This window comes from Capra hircus, chromosome 8, assembly GCF_001704415.2.
Source record: "Capra hircus breed San Clemente chromosome 8, ASM170441v1, whole genome shotgun sequence".
Classification (NCBI taxonomy): domain Eukaryota; kingdom Metazoa; phylum Chordata; class Mammalia; order Artiodactyla; family Bovidae; genus Capra; species Capra hircus.
In genome coordinates, this window is record NC_030815.1 from 4,146,256 (window position 1) to 4,158,668 (window position 12,413).

A 12,413-nucleotide genomic window follows, 5' to 3' on the forward strand; every position below is an offset into this window, starting at 1 on the left:
CCCAGCATTTCTCATGATGTACTCTGCATATAAGTTAAATAAGCAGGGTGACAATATACAGCCTTGGTGTACTCCTTTTCCTATTCGGAACCAGTCTGTTGTTCCATGTCCAGTTCTAACTGTTGCTTCCTGACCTGCATACAGATTTCTCAAGAGACAGGTCAGGTGATCTGGTATTCCCATCTCTTTCAGAATTTTCCACAGTTTATTGTGATCCACACAGTCAAAGGCTTTGGCATAGTCAATAAAGCAGAAATAGATGTTTTTCTGGAACTTTCTTGCTTTTTCCATGATCCAGCTGACGTTGGCTATTTGATCTCTGGTTCCTCTGCCTTGTCTAAAACCAGCTTGAACATCAGGAAGTTCACGGTTCATCTATTACTGAAGCCTGGGTTGGAGAATTTTGAGCATTACTTTACTAGCATGTGAGATGAGTGCAATTGTGTGGTAGTTTGAGCATTGTTTGGCATTGCCTTTCTTTGGGATTGGAATGAAAACTGACCTTTTCCAGTCCTGTGGCCACTGCTGAGTTTTCCAAAGTTGCTGGCATATTGAGGGCAGCACTTTCCCAGCATCATCTTTCAGGATTTGAAATAGCTCAACTGGAATTCCATCACCTCCACTAGCTGTGTTCATAGTGATGTTTTCTAAGGCCCACTTGACTTCACATTCCAGGATGTCTGGCTCTAGATGAGTGATCACACCATTGTGATTATCTGGGTCATGAAGATCTCTTTTGTACAGTTCTTCTGTGTATTCTTGCCACCTCTTCTTAAAATCTTCTGCTTCTGTTAGGTCCATACCATTTCTGTTCTTTATCGAGCCCATCTTTACATGAAATGTTCCCTTGGTATCTCTAATTTTCTTGAAGAGATTTCTAGTTTTTCCCATTGTGTTCTTTTCCTCTATTTCTATGCATTGATCTCTGAAGAAGGCTTTCTTATCTCTTCTTGCTATTCTTTGGAACTCTGCATTCAGATGCTTATATCTTTCCTTTTCTCCTTTGTTTTTCACTTCTCTTCTTTTCACAGCTATTTGTAAGGCCTCCCCAGACAGCCATTTTGCTTTTTTGCATTTCTTTTCCATGGGGATGGTCTTGATCCCTGTCTCCTGTACAATGTCATGAACCTCATTCCACAGTTCATCAGGCACTCTATCTATCAGGTCTAGGCCCTTAAATCTATTCCTCACTTCCACTGTATAATCATAAGGGATCTGATTTAGGTCATACCTGAATGGTCTAGTGGTTTTCCCTACTTCCTTCAATTTGAGTCTGAATTTGGTAATAAGGAGTTCATGTTCTGAGCCACAGTCAGCTCCTGGTCTTGTTTTTGTTGACTGTATAGAGCTTCTCCATCTTTGGCTGAAAAGAATATAATCAACCTGACTTCGGTGTTGACCATCTGATGATGTCCATGTGTAGAGTCTTCTCTTGTGTTGTTGGAAGAGGGTGTTTGCTATTGCCAGTGCATTTTCTTGGCAAAACTCTATTAGTCTTTGCCCTGCTTCATTCCGCATTCCAAGGCCAAATTGGCCTGTTACTCCAGATGTTTCTTGACTTCCTACTTTTGCATTCCAGTCCCCTATAATGAAAAGGACATCTTTTTTGCATGTTAGTTCTAAAAGTTCATGTAGGTCTTCATAGAACCATTCAACTTCAGCTTCTTCAGTGTTACTGGTTGGGGCACAGGCTTGGATAACTGTGATATTGAATGGTTTGCCTTGGAGACAAACAGAGATCATTCTGTCATTTTTGAGATTGAATCCAAGTACTGCATTTCAGAATCTTTTGTTGACCATGATGGCTACTCCATTTCTTCTGAGGGATTCCTGCCCGCAATAGTAGATATAATGGTCATCTGAGTTAAATTCACCTATTCCAGTCCATTTTAGTTCACTGATTCCTAGAATGTCGACGTTCACCCTTGCCATCTCTTGTTTGACCAATTTGCCTTGATTCATGGACCTGGCATTCCAGGTTCCTATGCAATATTGCTCTTTACAGCTTTGGACCTTGCTTCTGTCACCAGTCACATCCACAGATGGGTATTGTTTTTGCTTTGGCTCCATCCCTGCATTCTTTCTGGAGTTTTTTCCCTGCTGACCTCCAGTAGCATATTGGGCACCTACTGACCCAGGGAGTTCCTCTTTAAGTATCCTATCATTTTGCCTTTTCATGCTGTTCATGGGGTTCTCAAGGCAACAATACTGAAGTGGTTTGCCATTCCTTTCTCCAGTGGACCACATTCTGTCAGACCTCTCCACCATGACCCGTCTATCTTGGGTTGCCCCACGGGCATGGCTTAGTTTCATTGAGTTAGACAAGGCTGTGGTCCTAGTGTGATTAGATTGACTAGTTTTCTGTGAGTTTGGTTTCAGTGTGTCTGTCCTCTGATGCCCTCTTGCAACACCTACTGTCTTACTTGGGTTTCTCTTACCTTGGGCGTGGGGTATCTCTTCACGGCTGCTCCAGCAAAGTGTAGCCGCTGCTCCTTACCTTGGATGGGGGGTATCTCCTCACCGCTGCCCTTTCTGACTTTCAACTAGGCCCTCCTGCGCCCACGTAGCCACCGCTCCTTGGATGCGGGGTTGCTCCTCCCCACCGCCACCCCTGGCCTCCGACGCAGGGTAGCTCCTCTCGGCCATTCCTGCGCTGTCGCAGCCTAGCACTCTAGGCCGCTGCCCCTGGCCTCGGATGTGTGGTAACGACTCTTGGCCGCCGCCCTTTGGGCATGGGGTCCTCCCACCTTTTGCCCCTGACCTCCAATGTGGGGTAGCTCCTCTGCCGTGCTTAGTGTGCCGGTCGCAGCCACCCACGCTTAGAGTGACTTCTAAACACAATACTTTTCCTCATGATCTGCCTCCTAATCTCTAAAGTTATCTCAGACCTCTCTCTCAATATCAGTGTCCAAATGCCTTGCAGAACATCTTATTGTTGTTGTTGTTTAGGTCGCTCAGTTTTGTCCAACTCTTTGCAACCCCATGGACTGTATCCTGCCGGGCTCCTCTGTCCATGGGATTCTCTAGGCAAGAATACTGGAGTGGGTTGCCATTTCCTTCTCCTGGGGATCTTCCTGATGCAGGGATTGAACCGACATCTCCTGCATTGCAGGTGGGTTCTTTACCACTCAGCCCCCAGGGAATCCCTCAACTTCTCCTCTATCATTGATATTTTGGAAGGAGCATCCTCCAGTAAGCCACACAAACGTTCTTTCAGGTGCATCCCTGCTCTGGCTTCCACCGTCCACCCACTTGTCATTACCAGCCAGGGATGATGAAGGCTCGCTTGTCTCCTGCACAAATGTCAGGTCTGGTGTGCTTGCCACAGACAGGTTTTTATTCACACAGCAAATACAGATGGGTTCATGGATCCCTCAAGAGATTGTGCAGAAATTATTCTTTCCTGGTGGAGTCTGAAAAAGATGCTTAAATGTGAGGAGAATCTTTCCCTGATATATTAGTGTTAGTTGGGCACATAGCCTGAATAAGCATATTTTCAGTATAGTTTGTAATCTAGGTCAAGAGAGATGATTAAAATCAGCTACATTCCATCAGCATGGAAAAAGAATTCTTAAAATTATAGTTAATAATGATGCTCAGATTCATTCAGCCACTATTCAGCATAAAAGAGATTCTCCAGAATTAACAGATTAATCATAAATATATGCAGTGTACAGATATGTATAGATCATAAATTCCCCATACAATATTATCTGCCAACAAATGTGTACCTTCAGCAAGATCCATAAGCCATAAATGGGGCTATAACTAGGACACCTCTCCCACAGAATCCCTCGCTGGGGATTTGATATTTGCCTTGACTGATTTAGTCATTCCACAAATATTAGTTGAAAGCCTACTTTGTAGCAGGTATGGTGCTGGGTGCTGGAACACAACATGAAAAGAGCAGAAAACAGACTTGCTTTCTGAACTTTTCTTGTATGTAGGGATAAGGGTAGGAAGAGGAATATACATACATATCTATATTTATATCTATAATGTAACATGAAGCTTTTTGAAGAAAAATCAACTGGGTAAGGAGGTAATGGGCTTCCTTGGTGGCTCAGTGGTAAAGAATCCAGCTGTCAATGCAGGAGATGGGGGTTTGTTTCCTGGGTTGGGAGAATGCCCTGGAGAAGGAAATGGCAACTCACTACAATATTCTTGCCTGGAGAATCCCATGAGCAGAGGAGCCTGGTGGTCAACAGTCTGTGGGGTCACAAAGAGTCAGACACAACTGAGTAACTGAATACTCACTCAAGAAGGTAATAGCAGAGGGTGAATGGAGATTATATTCTCAGTGGGTTGCTTCTCCAGCATCTCAGATAAGGTGGTCTGGGGACAAAGGGAGATACTAGGTACATGGCCTGCCAGCCAGGAGCATTCATGGATGTGGAAATACCAAGTGCACAGCCTGACTCTAGAACAGTCCAGGTATATTCTGTGAATCTGCAGAAAGGAGGCTTTGTGGCTGAAACAAAAGGTGACTTAACAACTGTATTTTCAGGTCAAACTATTTTCCACAGTTACTTACTTGAATTTGGGACATGGCGGCTACTTGATCAAAAAGAGACTGGAAATCAGGAAGAGATTAAAACAAAAAGAAAGAAATGTGAGAAAAAAAGGGTTTAAGAAGTAATTAAAGAGGGATTTCTTGGTGGCTCAGTGGTAATGAGTCTACCTGCCAATGAAGAAGACCCCTGATCCAAGAAGAATTAGATCCCTGAGCCATGAAGACCCCACATACTAAGGAACGGCTAAGCCCAGGGAAACTCCTGAGCCTGAGCTCTGTGAAAGAGAATCCACTACAGTGAGAAGCCTTTGAGCTGAAGGAGAGAATAGCCCCCACTCACTGCAATTAAAGGAAAACCTGCACAGCAGGCAAGACTCACTGTAGCCAAAAATAAATAGAATTATAAAAAAAGAACTAAAGAGTAGAAGATGATTCCATAGTAAATGAGATCTCTGTTCATTGCCTGAACTCTAGAAAGACAAAATGTGTTTTAGTCAAACACCATTTTGGCTGGTGTTTATATTAGTCAAAACACCAGCCCTGGGACAATATCTTTGCCAAACCACTCAATGGGAAAATAAGTTTGATATTCCCTTCATCTTGGTGACTATAAAATATTATTACATGTATCCAAATATATGAGAAGAGCCAAGATGCTCAGGTAGTTGCATTGATCCCAAAACTGTAGAAACTGAGATTGTTTTGTTCATTTTCAAACAGTTGCATTAATTGCATTAAAAACAACAGATCTGATAGAATGAGTGCAGCCTGTTTAATAAGGGTAAAGAATGTGGTGTTTATTTTATTTTATTTTTTTAAAGAGGATCCAAAATACCAGGGCTTAATGATAATGAACCACAGGTGGGCTTGGTAACATGGACTCACCCAGGTGCCACCTGTGAGGAGTGGGGGAGAAGGAGGCTGGGTCAGAGGCACCTTGCTCAGCTACTCACTTCGACATACACTCCAGAAAAACTCTGACCCCAGCACCTTTCAACTGGACATCACCACCATTAAGGACAAACATTTTCTTTGCTGCAAGGGAGAGGTAAGTTTTAAATTCCATCTCATGTTAATGATGGAGAGGGCACCATTTTTATTAAAATATCGTAGTGTTAGGATTTCTCTGCCACCTGGAACTTTCTTATTGCATCTTCCTTCGACTCCATACTTCACAAAGACGTAAAGCTCAAGGTCAGTCGCTATGGTCCATTTTCTCTGTGTAAAAAGCTCATTCAGCATCCAGCTAACCTCACCAGTATTTTGTTGGTTTGTTTTTTCCTTGTTTCTGGCCAGTTGGTCAATGAGTTTAAGGTAGCATTTGTCTGTATGGAAAGAAATGAAGAGCAGCCAAGTGAGAAAAAGCAAAACCATTTATTCTAAGTTTGCTAAAATTACAGGGAGTCTGCTACGACTTGTGTCACAGCAGAGGCACCAAGGCAGGTGGAGGAGAGGAGAGGGCAAGCTTTAGAAGATGGGGGGCTTCGGTGTGTCCTGGATGGAGGGCATCGGCCCAGAGATGCTGAAAGCAGGCAAACTGTTGAAGCAGGGCATGGTGTCTTATTGATGAGGGGAGTATTTGGCTTTCTCTGGTCGGTCCTACGTTAGAAGCAGAAACAGAAATGGGGTCTGCCATCTATTCGTCTACTCCTGGTCATGAGGGGCTGATTGTTACAGATATTAGTTGGCTTTCTGGATTGTTATTGGATATGGTGGTCTGATGTCCTTCAAGCCTGACCGTGCTGCCTATTGTAGAAAAGGGATTTCCAGGGCAGGGTATTTCTGGTTGTGGATCGAAGTTCTACTTTTATGTATAGTGGTCTGGTCATTGTCCTTTTGTGCATTTGGGATCTTATCTGTAAGTTAGCTCATTTGTGGGTTTTTTGAAAATTACTGTACAGCTGCTTTACAATATTGTTAGTTTCTTACTACAGTGCCATCAGCTATAGGTATGCGTATATCCTCTCCCTCTTGAGCCTCCCACCTCACCCCCATCCCACATATCTAGGGATTTTTTTTTTTTTAAGCCAGTGTTATAGCAGATGCTTTGCTCAAGGAATCTGAAGGCACCACTGTGACAGAATGAGGAATCCCACTGGTCCTCCATACCTAAAAGTAGTTTTCCCCCTGGACTTATGTAACGCCACACTTGACTGGATCCATTACTATCTGACTGGTTAATTTTACTCAGTTCTCTCTCTTCGTCTATCTTCTAATGAATACATTTTGCGAGGACGAAGGATGTGGTCCTCATATTCTCTTTTCTTTCCTCTACGTTTTTTCCTTAGTAATGCCTCTAGTTTCAGAACTTTCACGTATCCTGTACACTGAGGACCCTGAAAACCATGTCCTCAAATAATACGTGTCCTGAACTCCATAAATGTAAAATGTAACTGAATCCTTGCCATCTCCACTAGACTGTCTGGAAGGCATCTCGGACTTCTAGGACAGCATTAAACTGTTCAGTTCCATCTCACAAGCACTGTCCACCCCTACTTCCTACTCATTCATCTTAGCACGGGCTGCCTTAACACCATAGACTGTGGCTTAAACAACAGAAATTTGTCTTCTGACAGTTTAGAGGCTTCAGAGGCTCCAGGGGATTCTGAGGTGAGGGTCCCAGCAAGGGCCAGTTCAGGCAGGAGCCTTCTTCCTGGCTTGCAGATGGCCAGCTTTGTGCCCTGTGCCCACGTGGCTGTTCCTGGATCAGGGTATGGAGAGGAGCGCTCACTGTACCTTCCTCTTATTGTGGAAAAAAGCAAATGAAGTGAAAGTCACTTAGTCCTGTTTGACTCTTTGAAACCACATGGACTATATAGTCCATGGAATTCTCCAAGTTAGAATACTGGAGTGGGTAACCATTCCCTTCTCTAGGGAAATCTTCCCAACCCAGAAATCCTACAGGGGGCTTCCCAGGTGGCTCAGTGGCGAAGAATCCCTTCCACCTGCGATGCAGGAGACGCAAGAGATACAGGTTTAATCCCTGGGTCAGGAAGATCCTCTGGAGGAGGAAATGGAAATCCACTCCTCCACCCCAGTATTCTTACCTGGGAAGTCCCATGGACAGAGGAGCCTGGTGGGCCACAGTCCAGGGAGTCATAAAGAGACACGACTGAGCGACTGAGCATGAATGCAATCCCTACAATGTTATTAGGACCTCACCCTTATGTCGCCGCCTGGACCAGAACAACCCCCAAATGGCCTCCTCTCCAAACCTTCAAGTTAGAGTTTCAACATATGCAGTTAGGTGGAGGGGACACAGCTGAGTGCTCAGCAAGACCCTAGAGAGTGACACTCATTCCCTGAGTCATTCAAGCTGGTGCCTGGAACCCTTGATTCCTCTCTTCAAGTCCATGTCCAGTCCATCAGTAAACGCCAGCTTTATTTCCAGCACATGCTTCATAGCCAGACATGTCTCAGCATTTCTGCCAGTGATATCTTGGTCCAAGCCACCATAATTCCTTGGCTACCAGTGGCTTCCTAACTGTGGAGGAGGAAATGGCAACCCACTCCAGTATTCTTGCCTGGAGAATCCCATGGACAGAGGAGCCTGACCGGCTACCATCTATAGGGTTGCAAAGAGTTGGACATGACTGAAGCAACTTACCACCGCCACAGCTTCCTAACTGATTTGCTTTTCTCCAGTCTTTCCCCGTATGTTTTTTTTTTTTTTTTAATGTTTTTTGTTTTTAAACTTTTATTCTGCTTTAACAGTATAGCTGATTAACAGTGGTTTCACGTGAACAATTTAAGTGACTCAACCATATATAGACATGCTTTCCCTGCATAGTTGATTTGTTTTCACAGCATGGAGGATTTTACTAATGCTATTTTCCTTATATAAAATCTAATCATTCCTTTACTTCCTGGTTCACATGGCAAAATAGGATTTTTCTCTGGCATGTGAAGCCCTGTATGATCTCATTCCTGCCTCTTAGACATCATAGGTCCTCCTCTATCCTTTGTTTCACTAGATATGATTCTCTAATGTAACTAAGAATTCATGTCTCAGCAACATGCTACCTGCTGCTCCTCTGCTTGATTCCCTCTTTCCCAAGGTTTCCACGAAGCTTTTTACTATTTGTCTTGAAGCCGGCAATCAAATATCATCTTTTCCAAGAGGTCTTCCCTCCCTTTAAGAGATTCACAGACTTTCTCTAGCACACCCTCCTGTTACGTCATCATTGTAGCACTGAGTCCTTGAAACAGTGTTGTCACTAAGTTCTTTGTGGCAATGAATTCCATTTTTTATTCACTTGACATAATCACTGAACTGAGAACAGTACTGGACTCAGAGCAAACACTGAACAAACACTTCTTGATTTATCAAGAGAAACTCTGGTTGGGAGAGTGCAAAGAAAAAAGGGTGAAAGAGAAGCAGTATTCAGGTTTCTTTAAGATACAGAAAGGTAGGCTGCCTTCTGGAGATAACAGCTGGCCGCTATGATGTTGATTGCCTGTAAAACATTTGTGGGTCATCGGGAGAAAAGGAGATAACTTTGGCTTCTTCTGTTCCTCTAGAGTTTCACCTGGGGAAATAAACAGAGGTAGAGGAATTTTGATTGATTCTGCCAAGGGTTAGCCATTCAGAAGCAGCAGTAATTAATTAAGGAACTAAAATGTAGGTACAGATAATCCATCGCCTGAGGTGGAGCTCAGTACCAGGGCTGGAAATGGGTGAGAAGCAGCCTGACTCTGAATTACAAAGGGCTTTAATAATATAGTAAGATTGTTCAGCAGCTACTGCGTGTGTGCTCAGTCGTGTCTGACTCTTTGTGACCTTATGGGCTATAGCCCACCGGGCTCCTCTGTCCATGGAATTTTCCAGGCAAGAATACTGGAGTGAGTTGCCGTTTCCTTCTCCAGGGAAGCTTCTCAATCCAGGGGTTGAATTGGTGTCTCTTATGTCTCCTGCAATTGCAGGTGGGTTCTTTACCACTGAGCAACCTGGGAAGTCCTTACAAAGCGCTTTAAAAGAGGTGTCAAAATTTGCTGAGGGACAAGCTCTCCAATCAGATGTTAACAGCTGAAGACGGGTGGAGACTGGTTGGTTGCAGCAGTTGCCAATGAATCAGGCCTCAGGTTAATGTTAATGTGTTTCAATTTTGGTATAATTGGAAGAGCCTTGATCTTGACTTATATACGTGTGTGTATAAATTAATTAACAAAAAAGGATTGTTAATCCTACAGTCTCCATCCCAATTTACCATTGAAAAATTTCAGGTGTTATTGACTATTGCAACCAAATATGTAAAATCTCCACAAAAGGAGATTCCATCAAGCAGTAAAGAGTATAAAACCTCATGTAGAGGAGAATTAATCCCAAACAAAGAAAACATTTGGCTGATTAGTTTCAGCCAGTTCAGTGACAGCTCATGTCAACATGTCTCAAGTGGATTTCTATTCTCTATATTTTCTTTTGTTGATGGGTCTGCTTTAAATTGGGCTTCCCTTGTAGCTCAAAGGTAAAGAATTTTCCTGCAATACAAGAGACCTGGGTTTGATCCCTGTGTCAGGAAGATCTCCTAGATGAGGGCATGGCAACCCACTCCAGTATTCTTACCTGGAGAATCCCATGGACAGAGGATCCTGGGAAGCTATAGTCCATAGGGCTGCTAAGAGTCAGACACAACTGAAGGGTCTTAGTGTGCAGGCACACTGCTTTAAATTGTGGGCATTGTCATGTTCACACTTGAAGAGCTAGGAAGGTTGTTGCTTTTTATGTAATGATTAGTTACAGGCAGTCATATAACCATGATGATATCAGGGTTGGGAAACTCAAGTCATGCATCCAGGCAATGCCATCAGGAGAATGCCCTGAAAAAACCAGACATTGTTCCTACTTGTGCTATAAAGTGCTCAAGGCAGCACAGGAAACGTGGCTTAAATTAAGCAAAAAAAGAATTTTTTTTTTCAAATTGCAAAGACTTAAGTTGTAGTTGTGTCAGCTGCACCAAGGGAGGAGCTATTTCTTAAGATTAGATTCACTGAAGAGGCTGTTTCTCAGCTGGAAGGGTGAGGGGAGGGTTTTCTTTTGCATCAAAACCGATTGCTTAAATCTGCTTTGTCACCTTCGAGAATTTTCTTTTCTGTCTTTAATGTTGTTGTTGTTCAGTTGCTAAGTCGTGTCCGACTCCACCCCCATGGACTGCAGCACACCAGGCTTCCCTGTCCTTCGCCATCTCCCAGAGATAGTTCAAACTGATATCCATTGAGTTGGTGATGCCATCCAACCGTCTCATCCTCTGTTGTCTCCTTCTTCTCCTGGCTTCAATCTTTCCCAGCATCAGAGTCTTTTCCAGTGAGTCAGCTCTTCGCATCAGGTGGCCACAGATTTGGAGCTTCAGTATGAGTCGTCCCAGTGAATATTAGAGGTTGAGTTCATCTATGACAGACTAGTTTGTTCTCCTTGCTGTCCAAGGGACTCTCCTTCTCCAGCACTGCAGTTTGAAAGCATCAGTTATTTGGTGGTCATTTGTAACAGTTATTACCTAATAGTGCACAACAGTCAGCCTCTGTGTAGGTGGTTCTGCATGCACAGATTCAATAAATGTTCAGGAAAATAAATCCCGAAAGTTGCAAAAAGCAAAACTTCAATTTGCCATGGCCAACAACTATTTACATAGTGTTTGCAGTCTATTTACAACTTCTTACATAACATTTACTTTGCATTAGTTACTTTAAGTCATCTAGAGATGATGAAAAGTACCCTGGAGAAGTGTATAGCTTATATGAAAATATTACATAATTGTATGTTGATATAAGGGACTGGATAGTCTTGGATTTTGGTGTCCTTGGATGGTCCTGGAACCAAAGCTTAGTAGACACCTAGGGTAGACTGTACTCTTAAAACATTTTGTTCATAGTATAAAACGATGAGGTTTCCCTGGTGGCTCAGTGGTAAAGAATCCTCCTGCTAAGCAGGAGACTTGGATTCAGTCCCTGGGTGGGGAAGATCCCCTGGAGGAGGAAATGGCAACTCACTCCAGTATTCTTGCCCAAGGAATCCCATGGACGGAGGAGCCTGGCAGGATACAGTCCATGGGATCACAGAGGGTTGGACATGATTGAGCGATTAACAGTTTTTCACATAAAATAACGATGTTGATATTATACACAGTCTTGCATGTTTTCTATTTTTTACTGTCACTTATTTTAAGAATTTCAATTAGCTTTTGCATCTTAGGAGTATTATGGCTTTTTTATGGTTTATCACAGGATATTGATTGTAGTTTGCTGTGCTATATAGAAGGACCTTACTATCTATCCATTTTGTATTAAAACATAGTAGTGTGTGTATCTGCTAGTCCTAAACTCCCAACCCATCCCTCCCCCATGCCCCTTGCCCAACATTAATTTTAAAATACCACATTTGATTTCTAAGATGTTCATGTTTAGAGAAAACCTTGTATTCATTCTCTTTTTGCTTATCTCTTACTGTGATCTGTAAGTAAACATTTCAAATAATTAAAGAGCTGCTCATCCATCTATATTCTGATTTTTCCTCTTTACTTGAATGCTATGGAATATGCTTTCTTTAACAAGTCATTTGTATTTCCTTAAAAAAAAAAACAAAAAAAAACCTTTCCAAGCTTAACTTGTCTCTTAAGAAAGGAAGATGTTCAGATAACGTTTGCCAGTAGCTTCCACAAGAGTCAAAATGACACTTTTATCTCCCTTGTGCTCTAATGCACTGCCGGAGATGAGAGAGAGTCAGAGAGTGAGGGAGAGACAGACAAGGAGAGGCAGAACCAAAGGAAAGCAGAGGAGTGCTCACTGTTGGACCAGTGGGGAATCACAGAACAATGCGGAAGACAAAGCACTGAGCAAGGTAATTATACCTGCGATATCCTTTAACCTGGTGGGTAATGTATACTTTACAAATATACTGTGTGCACTT

The 12,413-nt window shown here is 42.9% G+C and overlaps 1 protein-coding gene across 1 annotated transcript in view; it reads left to right on the forward strand.

The window, feature by feature from the left end:
• Positions 1-12,413, forward strand: part of GALNTL6 (polypeptide N-acetylgalactosaminyltransferase-like 6) — a 1,585,403-nt gene that overhangs the window by 298,181 nt on the left and 1,274,809 nt on the right. The window lies entirely within an intron of this gene.